Source organism: Quercus lobata, chromosome 2, assembly GCF_001633185.2.
Source record: "Quercus lobata isolate SW786 chromosome 2, ValleyOak3.0 Primary Assembly, whole genome shotgun sequence".
Taxonomy (NCBI): domain Eukaryota; kingdom Viridiplantae; phylum Streptophyta; class Magnoliopsida; order Fagales; family Fagaceae; genus Quercus; species Quercus lobata.
The window spans coordinates 16,485,127-16,497,390 of record NC_044905.1 but is presented as its reverse complement, the minus strand read 5'-3'; positions in this window follow the sequence as shown (position 1 = coordinate 16,497,390).

Here is a 12,264-nt window from a genome sequence, read left to right as displayed (position 1 = left end):
TATTGCCACATTTTTAAAGGCAACTCACATTCCTACAAAAGTAGGATTGAGTGGGAATTCATATGCCCTCAAGCATATGGATTCTCTTGTATAATTTGCAACCAAATATGGGAATACTAGGAAATCTTTCGATATTCACAGGAATCTTAAAAGGTCAACCATTATCGTAAGGTTTTTTGTTGTAGATATAGGTTGTCAAGTTGATTACATTAATCTTTGCTTCTACTTAGGTTTTTTGTTGTAGATATAGATTGTCAAGTTGATTACATTAATCTTTGCTTCTACTTTTGATTTTTGTCTCTTATTTCTCCCACTTTCTCAATCCAACAAATGATTTTTGCATAATATGAGAGTTAGTTCTCATAAGTCATAAGAGCATTCACATCAGATCATTTAAAGTCTTCTAAAATAGATCTACAGTGTAAATTTTACACATTTTGGGCCAAAAAACACCCACATCAGTGGGTGTAAAAATGTGTAAAATCGTGTATATATTTCCATGAGCTACAGTACCCGTGTAAATATACACGGGTACTGTAACTCGTTTATAATTATTTTATTAATATCTTCTCTCTCTCCTGCATCTGACTCTCTCATCTCAACTCTCTCTTTCTCATTTCATCACTTTTCTCTCATCTCAAGTTCTCAACTCTGCAAAGCCGATTCCCATCAAAAAAAAAAAAAAAAAACCTCTGCAAAGCCAATCAGCTTCTCCTTCTACTTCAAAATCTTAGGCTTCGAAGACGAAGACGACGCTAGCTCTCAACTCTGCAAAGCCGATTCCCATAAAAAAAAAAAAAAAAAAAAAAAAAAAAACCTCTACAAAGCCGATCAGCTTCTCCTTCTGCTTCAAAATCTCAGGCTTCGAAGACGAAGACGGCGCTAGCTCGGCGGAGATCGCGTGGCACGGACTGAGTCCGATTGGCGAGTTTGGGCGACAAGTGAGTTGGGAACGCCGATCAGCCTCTCCGATCCAACAATCTGTTTGGAAACGAAGACGGTGACGGAGAATTGATCGGACATGGAGGGTGAGTGGGTCAGATTTGTTGTGATTGTGTCGTTGTTGTTGTGATTGTTGTTGTGGAAGATCGGTGAATCATTGTTGTTGTGATTGTTGTTGTGTCGTTGTTGTTGTGATTGTTGTTGTGGAAGATCGGTGAATCAATGGCCGGATTTTGTTGAAGGGTGGCTGGCTGGGTGTGGACGGAGAAGACGAGGTGATGAGTCTGTGCCAGAGAGGAGAGGGAATGAAATAATAAAAAATGTAAAAAAAATGAATATTTTATTAAATAAATGTGTAGAATAGATAAACTGATGTGGGTGTTTTATAAAAGTGGATGTGTAAAATAGAAAAAGTAGGTTTTTTCTTGCAAAATAGACAGAAAATTTGCACGAGCTGATGTGGTTGCTCTAAGGGTAGATACGCCCCTCAATGTTTAAACTTCTTGTCGACCAAGCTAGTCCTCTTAGGGGTAGATGTGCCCCTCAAACCAATTGTCCGCCAACCAATAACATCTCGGCCGTTGGTATATCTTGCATTTCAAACTTAAGGTGTCTTCAAGCTTTCACATTTATTTTAAGAAAGGATATTAGAGATATCATTCTAGAGTCAATGTACTTGTGCAATTTGTACTACTACAACATTTATACTGCACATCATAGCTTGTACTACATCCTAAGTTTAACAACAACAAAATAAATCCTAAGATTAGCCTATGGATAGTTTAGGGTTTGTTTTCTTTTATATATTGCCTTTAGTAGGCTCAATTGTAACACAACAAGTGCATTTAGTATAGATGTAGCCTCGTAAAGCTTGCTATGTATTCAAGCCATCCAATGCGAACTACATCAATCTTTGCTTCCACTCTCATACTTTCTCAATGCAATAAATAATTATAATACAACCTCTTTCATCTAATGATCAAGGTTAACAATTTTAGAGATATCAAGACTTAGTCCTAATTGAGGCCTAAGTATATTATATAACTCTAGACTTAGTCATGGTCTGTTTGTGAATAACTTATTTAGTTGAAATTGAAAACTTTTTGTAGAATCTGTTAAAAAAAAAAGTTAAAAGCTAGCTGAATAGTATAATGAAATTCATATATAGTACCAAAAAGTGCAATATGACCTATGAATAGTACCAAAACAAAAGCTAAAAACTCAAATAAGTTGGAACTTACATCACATCTCAAACGAGCTAATATCTAATCATACTTGGAGTGCAAGTGAAGGAATCATAATCTTTCTTGAAGTACAAGCAATCATAATTCTATTTGTAATGTAAGTATTGTAGTAATACTAAATTAGTTTATGGTTAGTTTAGGATTTAGCTTACTATAAATATCCTTTAATGAGTTCATTACAATATAGAGTTTAATAGACATACGAATCCACTAGTTACTACAAAGTGTGCTTGCTATAGACAACCTCTCCTTGGGGTCAAACAATTCATTCTTTTTTTATTTTTATCCAAAGTCCTTTTATGACTACTTTTAGTCATTCTCTAGGGCTTGTCCTAATCTACTCCATAATGATAATGTTGACAACTTTAGAATTGATATTTTCCAATAAGAAAATTTTAGTGATTTCAAGTTTCAACTACATTTAATGGGCATGTGCATCTTTCTTTTGCATCTAGATTTTGGATATATTTTTGATCATGTGTTCTCAACCATATTGACTAAATCTTTCTTTTTGGTTTTTTGTCTTTATCATGGTCATGTCGCGTTATTCAAAAAACGTGGCTCTATCAATTTTAGACAGTTTTTTAGCCAACACTTCTAATTAATAGCCTTCACACGAATGATGCATTGTGCTAAGCATTCATGCCTCAAAAATCAATGCACACATCTCACCTTTGTTTCAGCCTATCATCTATGCTTCATTTAATTCTGTCCAACCTGATCCACTTTACATTCAATTTGGTTATGCTTTCTTTGAATGTTTCACATTCTTTCCAAACTCAAGTTGTCCTCAAGTTTCCTCCTTCAGTTTGAGGGGGATGTTAGAGATATTAAGATCTCATCCATCAAAGCACATATAGATTATGTAAGTTATAACTCTAGTCCATGCTCATTGTATTTAATCATTTTAGAATGCAAGCAAAGTATTCATAATTATAATACTTATTGTGCAAGTATTGTAATCATGAGTTATTTTAGGATTTAACATAATATAAATGCCCTTCAATAGATCCATTGCAATGCAGAACTTGTCAGTGACTTTCCATTATGGATGCAGGCTTTTAACATTTAAAAATTAATTCTCTACGTTTTCTCTTTCGGTCTTATTTATTGTCTTCTCTATATCTTATCATGATATAATAGTTCTTACTTTTTGTCTTTTTCTGATATGATATTCTGATATCATATCAGAGTTATGTTTTTATTTTTATAAAAAATACTAATGCAGCTTTTAACTTTAAACAAAAAATTTGAGTCTTAGCATTTGTGTAAAGGGTTCGTATGGGCAAGTTGATTGAGGTAAATGTCTACCGAATTTCAATCTGGCCACTGGCCAGTGTTGGTTGCGGGAGCTCTAGAAATTCCTCCAATTTTTCAAAATCCTTCTTCTCCATGGAATAATGGATTGATTTGCCAAGAAATTAAATTAATATTTTAAGAATTAATGTCTTTATCAAATTGACTAGCAGTGATCGATGAGTTAATGGAGTTGTTCACTACCTAGCTGTGAAGGTTAGACAAAGCTTTATCCCTCTAATTGAGTATCAACTCATCCATCGGAACTAAAAAGGTGGTTATTTGATGATAGTAATAATAGTAGAGAAGTTAACTTATCTGTCTAGTTGTGGGGGAAAATAAATTTTTTTATAAGTAAAAGGAAATAAATAGATGAAAATAATTGGAAGAAAATTAAAGCGAAGAGATATATTAATAAAACTTTGAACACAAATCATAGATTTATCTTTTTATTATAAATATATTTTTATGTAAAGCAAAACTTGACTCTAGTGCTTTTGGGTCACAAGAGCACTAGATCCATTTTGGGTCACAAGAGCACTAGATCTAATAGGATGTGAAAATGTGGCAAGTTTTGGACACATGCCCACCATATTGGGTTCCATTTTGTATTTGGTTAAGGCGGTTTACTCCCATTGACAAATGGATGTGGTATAATACTAGATAGTTCATACTAATGTTGAAACTTGAAACAAATTTTATTGATATTAATATTACAATTTTTTTAGTAGTTAAGAAATACATATCTCACTAACATGAATAAGTTAGAGACTAAAAATACTAAAATAGTAGCAGGGGAGTTTCAAAAATAATAAAATCCCCAATTTGTATTCTCCCAAAAGTAGCCAAGGTGTTTGCACATTTATTCACTTCATTAAATACATGAATTTTAGCTAGTATAGATAAAGGAAACCAATATCAAGAATATCCAATTCAATATCCCTGAGTGTCCAAAGCTCTATCATCACACTCGTGATCACATCAATATGTTATGAAAAACCATAACCACTTACTATAGTGATCTCTAACAACACCACTGCTCCACAAACTTGTACCAGAATTCTTATTCAGTAAAAAGAAACACCACCACTCCACGAAGTTGTACAATAATTTTTATTTAGTAAAAAGAAAATCTTGTACCAGATGTCTCTTAAAAATGATCAGGGTTCGAAATTCCAACCTTACCTAAATAGGAAATGCCTTTCTTTTTTATAAATAAAAAGCTGATGCATTTGATTTGTATGCTTTTCATCAAGTGTATTTTAACTTTCTTTTACACCATATTTTTGCAATTAAAATGAAATGATATAATTTTTAGTGACACAATTTCATATATTGATAGTTAAAAACTGACTTTTTTAAGTAAAATTTTCAATATGCTTTCTAGTTTTCTTTTGTGAGTATTGTAGGTTAATGACAATTTCATATAATTAGCTGAGTTATCACATAATATGCGATGCATTTGTCATTAGTTTACTCCAATATTTCAATAATTTTTCTAGTAAAATATTGTAATCTTAAGTGTTTTACAAAATAGAAAGACAAAGTAGGGTTTTAGTGATTTGATCATATGTTTTCAAATTTAATAATTGCATAATATAGTCATGCTTTATGGCTACTCAAGAATGGAAATATCATTTTGATAAATTAAAAATTCAAATATCCTTCAATCATTTGGGTTTCTTTTTTCTTTTTTTTATTGTGTCATTAATTTTTTTTTTCTTTTATTGGGTTTTTTTTTTCAATTGCGGCAAAAGTAACTAAATTTGAGGAAGAATAACATATTTCAAATAAATTATATATTTTTTCTATAAATCTTAGAAAAATGATATAAAAATTTTATTATACTTAAATAATTAATGCACCACTTTAAAAATAATTAATATAATAAAATAAATGTATTTATCCTATTAGTAATCTTTTAGATTACATAGAATAAATACTACAATGTTGGTTATATATATATATATATATATATACTGTAAAGGCAGAATTTGGATTAGACCCAATATAGGATTGAGTTTTAACCCAATAAGCCCAAACAATGAATTTGTAAAGTGTGGGTATAAAAACTAGTTCTATTTGGTAAGAAAGACAATAATAGTTGTTTATTTAAGAGAATCAACACTAATGAAAAGAGAAAATTTGTCCTCGGCACAGTTCGAGAAGCTATATTATAATACCCAGTTGATGATCAATGTTACAAGAATTCAAAGGATTATTACAAAGATTTCTTGATACCCCCTCATTTGGGCCACTTCTCCATGTTATATACTATAATTTTGGTATCATCCCTACCATACACGTGTAGGTTAGTTTCTAGGAACTCCCTCTTGTCCCATCTAACACCTCCTAGAACCTTCAACTAGTAGCTGTAAGGCTGCTTAACTACTGTTCAGGTATCACCTCCACATTAATGTGGCCAGAGAGTTAGCTTGGATATATTTAATGTGGAGGTAGCAGTTTTTAAAGATATTTTTTGCCTCCCTTTACTTATCCCTTATCCAATGTCTGACTCCTAATCGTGATGCAGCCTTGAAAAATGACCAGAATGATAAAACATTCTTACTGACCTCGGATCTCTGTTTCTGAGATGACTTTTCTCCTTGGACATATTTTGGACTATCATATACAATCCTTATTTCTTCTTCTTATACCATTCCCATTATAACCTTATTTGACCATCCTCGGATTGGGCCATAGGCCCAATTCGTACAGTTTTAATAGTACCTTCTAGATAACTGGCTCCTACATATATTATTATTTAAAGGGCTTCCCCTACTTGGGATCCTCATATTTTTTGTTCAAAAAGACACCTACACCCCTATGTTTGAGTAGAGACAAAACTACAGGACAATCTGGTAAAAATACAATTCTAACTCCCACTAAAACATTGCCTAAAAAATAGGGTCACTCTTCTGTTGATTTTCAAATTGCTTTATCTACTTATAAATTAGATTTTCAAAATAAAAATTATATATATATATATATACATAGGTTTTTTTTTTTTTTTATTAAATTGCTACAAAAAAAAAGCCTCATCACAGGCGCAAAGCACGTGTGATGAAGCTAATATATTTATTTATTTATTTACATGCCACTCAAAGAAGTTAGGAAATCTAAATGGTTAAGATTAATTTTAGTGAATTCTCAAATATTTAATTTGTTTTGATGATTTTTATGTAAAATGCTTCCAAACTAAACATGAGGAAAATTGTCATATTATTATTTTAAATAAAAATATTTTCTTATATAAAATTTATATAAGCGTGGAACCACTTAGAAGGATCTCCCCCCCCCCCCCCCCCCCCACCCACCCTAAAAAAAAAATCTCACATATTAGAGAATTTCCCCTAAATTTTCCTTAATTTTTCAAAAGATATATGATTGGCCCCCGAGCTCTTCATATTTCTTGTATAACACTTTTGAATTGATTCAATTTTATATTTATTAATATTTCAGCTCCCATTTATAAAATTCCAGTTTCTAATTAATATATGTATTGACTCTATTATTTTCCACAAAAATATTAGTTTTAATAACTCCAATATGGCTATATGTACATAAAAAGCTTGTATTCCATGAACTAATAAATTTGAACCTGTAAGGACTCAATTTGTAACGATCTCAAACTGGTTTTGGGTTCGTACGTTAAAGGCCCAAACAATAAAATTTGTAGAGCGTGGGCTGAAAGGCTAGGTTTTGGTCACCGGACAGTAGTTAGTCATGGTTTTCATGGTTAACAAGACTCTTTTTCAACACGGCCTAAGTGGCTCCGGTCCTTAGACCTCGTCCGAGGAGTTTCATATTCTAATTATTCTCCTTTTTTTTAGGGCTCAATGGTCTGGGAGACGATCTATCCCCCCTTTTTTCTTGGCTGTTTCCCCCTCTTTTATACTAGTCTTTCCCTTCTCTTATGCGTCCACGTGTAGGTTTCGCTTTTTAAGTCTGGTACCTGTCCTTTCAGCCCATACCCAAAATGGTTGGGGTTGGTTGTAAAAGCTAAAGAGCATGGTGAAGAGTATGGACCTATCAGACACAGAGTACTTAATTACAGTATTGGCAGCCTTTTACGTGGGCCACCCTTACACTGTGCTCGCCCCTTTTTTTTAGGAGCGCTTTGGGATGCCAAGGACAAAATCGTCCTTGGCTATATCCCTAGGCCATTTGGGCTTTCATTGAATGTTCTCGGCAATGCCTCTCCTTGGCTCGGGCCCTGGGCCCTCATGTAAAGTGGGCCGGGGTTATAAATTCTTTGGCCCCACAATAGCTCCTCAAAATCCTGCTGTCCGACCTCTATGTCAGAGAGGAGGGTTTTGGTGATGTCAGGCCTATATCACGGCTTGCCCAGCTTTGTCCTTCATCAATGTCGGTGTCTCTTCATCTGCTTGGGAAATGTCCCTGGTTATGAGACATTCCTTTAGTTTTACTCACGACGCGTTTATGCCGTTTCAGTGCACGAGGTGCGTCTTTAATAAGTTCCCTTTACGAGGCAGCGCAAATCTAATGGTTGTAGACGGCATTGGGAGTCGAGTGGAGATTATCTCGTTTGTAGTTTTTCTTGGAAATCTGTACAGATTAAATGCCACCAGACTTGCCTTCCATATAAGAAGCAAGGTAGGAGGTCATTTCTTTTACGTACAGACCCCTCAATCTTTTCAAACCCCTAAACCTCCAACTGTGCTCAAAGTCCTCACTGCCAGTGTGATTAAGCCTTAGGGAGTGATATGGTTGAGGCTAAGATGGGGGTGAAAGGACTACATCCTCTCCAGAAGCACTGGGTCTCTCCAAGACTCAAGATGTCTCGATCGAGGCAAGGGAGGCAGAGACTCAAGGCACTTCTCCCCCTTGACAAGGCGGGAAAGAAGTCTCTTCTTCCTTCAGCCAAAATCCGAAGCAGGTGTTGGTCGCGTCAGATTTTTGGTGCGACAGCATTAGGGTTTCTCATCGTCGGTACTATCCGCTCTCTCTCGAGCACTGCTAATATGGCACTTGCCTGATGGGAGTCAAAGCTGGTACGGGGACTAGGCATCCCTGCTTCCTACTCTTCTCCTTCGTTGGTGCCCCTTTTTGCCTCCGCTTCTTCTTCTCTTCCATCACTGGGGACATCCTGGTGCTCCCGCTTCTTCTTCTGCTTCTTCTCCCCTACCATCAATGGGGCCATCCTGACATGCTTAGTCACTTTTAGGGCAGAATTTTTGAAGAATTTATTGTTCCCTTGTATCTTTTTCCTTTTTCCTTTTTGCTTTTCTTTTTGCTTCTGTAGTTAGCTTCTGGTACAGGTTTGCTTAAGCCCCTCATTGTACGCTATACTATTTCTTTGTCTTAATAAAATATGACTTTATTTTATTCTACGTATTCTTTCTTTTCTGCAATAGTTATTTTATGAATAGATGTGTTGGTTTTTTTTTTTTTTGAACGATATTTAGGACCGAAACCCTTATTAACAAAAGGCTATTATTTTGAACTTATTGAGATTAACAGACACAATAATGCTGACCTGAAGAAGGTTATACATATAAGACTAACCGAGATAACAATTGAATGCTCTGTATTGCGTATGAGGTGATCATCCGAAAATGTGTAACCCAAAATGAACTATCCGAGAGGGTCGCCGAGTACTAGGATGCTTTGCCACGTTCCTGACAACATTCATAACCTTAACCATTTTTGGCATCCGGTCCGAGGGCCGAGGCGTGACTGTAACGTGCCTAAACACTCGTTTGCATTAGTCTCCTTAGAGCTGGGGATCCGAGGACAAGGAGGGATTTCCATTCTGTCAAGGACTTGATCCATTTTCTAATGACTAATCTCCCCATAGGTTTGAGTCCAAGGACCATACAATATCTTGGTTCTGTCCTTCACTTATATTTTCTTTAAGTAGTTGGTTTCTCCATAGGTTTGAGTCTGAGGACCATGCAATACCTTATTTCTATCCAAAATTTAGATTTTCTTTAAGTAGTTGGTTTCCCCATAAGTTTGAGTCCGAAGACCATGCAATACCTTGGTTCTGTCCAAAACTTATAGTTTTTCTTTAAGTAGTTGGTTTCCCCATAGGTTTGAGTCCGAGGACCCTGCAATACCTTGGTTCTATCCAAAACTTATAGTTTTTCTTTAAGTAGTTGGTTTTCCCATAGGTTTGAGTCCGAGGACCATGCAATACCTTGGTTCTGTCCAAAACTTATAGTTTTTCTTTAAGTAGTTGGTTTCCCCATAGGCTTGAATCCGAGGACCATGCAATACCTTGGTTCTGTCCAAAAATTAGATTTTCTTTAAGTAGTTGGTTTCCCCATAAGCTTGAGTCCGAGGACCATGCAATACCTTGGTTCTGTCCAAAACTTATAGTTTTTCTTTAAGTAGTTGGTTTCCCCATAGGCTTGAGTCCGAGGACCATGCAATACCTTGATTCTGTCCAAAACTTATAGTTTTTCTTTAAGTAGTTGGTTTCCCCATAGGTTTGAGTCCGAGGACCCTGCAATACCTTGGTTCTGTCCAAAACTTATAGTTTTTCTTTAAGTAGTTGGTTTCCCCATAGGCTTAAGTCTGAGGACCCTGCAATACCTTGATTCTGTCCAAAACTTAGATTTTCTTTAAGTAGTTGGTTTCCTCATAGGCTTGAGTCTGAGGACCCTGCAATACCTTGGTTCTATCCAAAACTTATAGTTTTTCTTTAGGTAGTTGGTTTCCCCATAGGTTTGAGTCCGAGGACCATGCAATATTTTGGTTCTGTCCAAAACTTATAGTTTTTCTTTAAGTAGTTGGTTTCCTCATAGGTTTAAGTCCGAGGATCATGCAATACCTTGGTTCTGTCCAAAACTTAGATTTTCTTTAAGTAGTTGGTTTCCCCATAGGCTTGAGTCCGAAGACCATGCAATACCTTGGTTTTGTCCAAAACTTAGATTTTCTTTAAGTAGTTGGTTTCCCCATAGGCTTGAGTCCGAGAACCATGCAATACCTTGGTTCTGTCCAAAACTTATAGTTTTTCTTTAAGTATCGAGGATTAGTCCCTCGGCCAAGGTGTGGGGCGTTGACCTGACGTTGGAAGCCCCTAGAACTGTCCGCGCTACTAGCGCTTCGAAGCGTAGCCCCTAGTGGAACTTTATATTAGGGCAACAACAGCAGGCTGCCGGAAGTGATGGAGGGGCTTCCGCAGGCCCTTGTTTGATAGGAGCTCGATCCACCGCCTGTGCCAATGCACAAGCCTTTCCTACAGACGGCACCAATTGTAAGGACTCAATTTGTAACGATCCCAAACTGGTTTTGGGTTCGTACGTTAAAGGCCCAAATAATAAAATTTGTAAAGCGTGGGCTGAAAGGCTAGGCCTTGGTTACCGGACAGTGGTTAGTCATGGTTTTCATGGTTAACAAGACTCTTTTCCAACACAGCCTGAGTGGCTCCGGTCCTTAGACCTCGTCCGAGGAGTTTCATGTTCTAATTATTCTCCCCTTTTTTAGGGCTCAATGGTTTGGGAGACGATCTGTCCCCCCTTTTTTCTTGGCTGTTTCCCCCTCTTTTATACTAGTCTTTCCCTTCTCTTATGCGTCCACGTGTAGGTTTCGCTTTTTAGGTCTAGTACCTGTCCTTTCAGCCTATACCCAAAGTGGTTGGGGTTGGTTGTAAAAGCTGAAGAGCATGGTGAAGAGTATGGACCTGTCAGGCACAGAGTACTTAATTACAGTATTGGCAGCCTTTTACGTGGGCCGCTCTTACACTGTGCTCGCCCCTTTTTTTTAGGAGCGCTCTGGGATGCCGAGGACAAAATCGTCCTCGGCTATATCCCTAGGCCATTTGGGCTTTCATTGAATGTCCTCGGCAATGCCTCTCCTCGGCTCAGGCCCGGGGCTCTCATGTAAAGTGGGCCGGGGTCATAAATTCTTTGGCCCCACAGAACCTATATGTGTGTATATATGGCTATATGTATATAAAAAACTTTTATTCCATTAACTAACAAATTTGAACCTATTTGTGTGTATCGACTTTCACGTTTTTTTGTTGATGATGATGATGAAAACCAACTTATCTTCATTTCACTTGACTTAAATGGATTGCATCATTATTCAAGTGTTCCGAAGGAAAATTTGAAGGGCCCTCTATCCAAGTTATAAAAGTGCAAAAATTCTAGGAGTACAAACTTTACACTTTTTACCATAACTATTCTAGCATGTGGGTGATTGTGAGTGGTGGCCTGATAAGTTTATGTGAAAGTGATAAACAACTAATCACAATTTGGCACATAAAATAGTTGTGGGAAAAAATATGATAAAAATTATTGTTCTAAAACAACTTGTAAAAGTGAAAACTACATGTGAGTATCTTGATAATGTATGAGCCACTTTGTTGGCAGCCCTTCTTGTATGTCTGATCTCCCAATTCCAAAACCTGTGCAGACTAAGCTTTGCTTCAGTAGCTAATGTACCCAGCCATGAATCATCTTCCTTGTCGGCCTCTAGTATTGTAAAATTCTAAAAAATTATGTATAAAACTGTAAGTAACAGAGTACAAGAGTCTGTTTTATACTTTTATATAGGTAGACAATATATATTGTACAAGTAAAATACACTATAGGCCTAAGTCCATTGGGCTTATATACTCACAACCCCCTCAAACTCATGTTGGATGAAGTGATGTCAACTTAAGTTTGGAAGTTTATTCTCCCAAAAAAAAAATAATAATAATTTTGAGTTGGAAGTCAAAGCACCGAAGTATCTTGGTAGAGGAGGCTTAGTGAAGATCAGCAAAGCATGTTAAAGTCTGAAAGACTATGTATAAAACTGTAAGCAA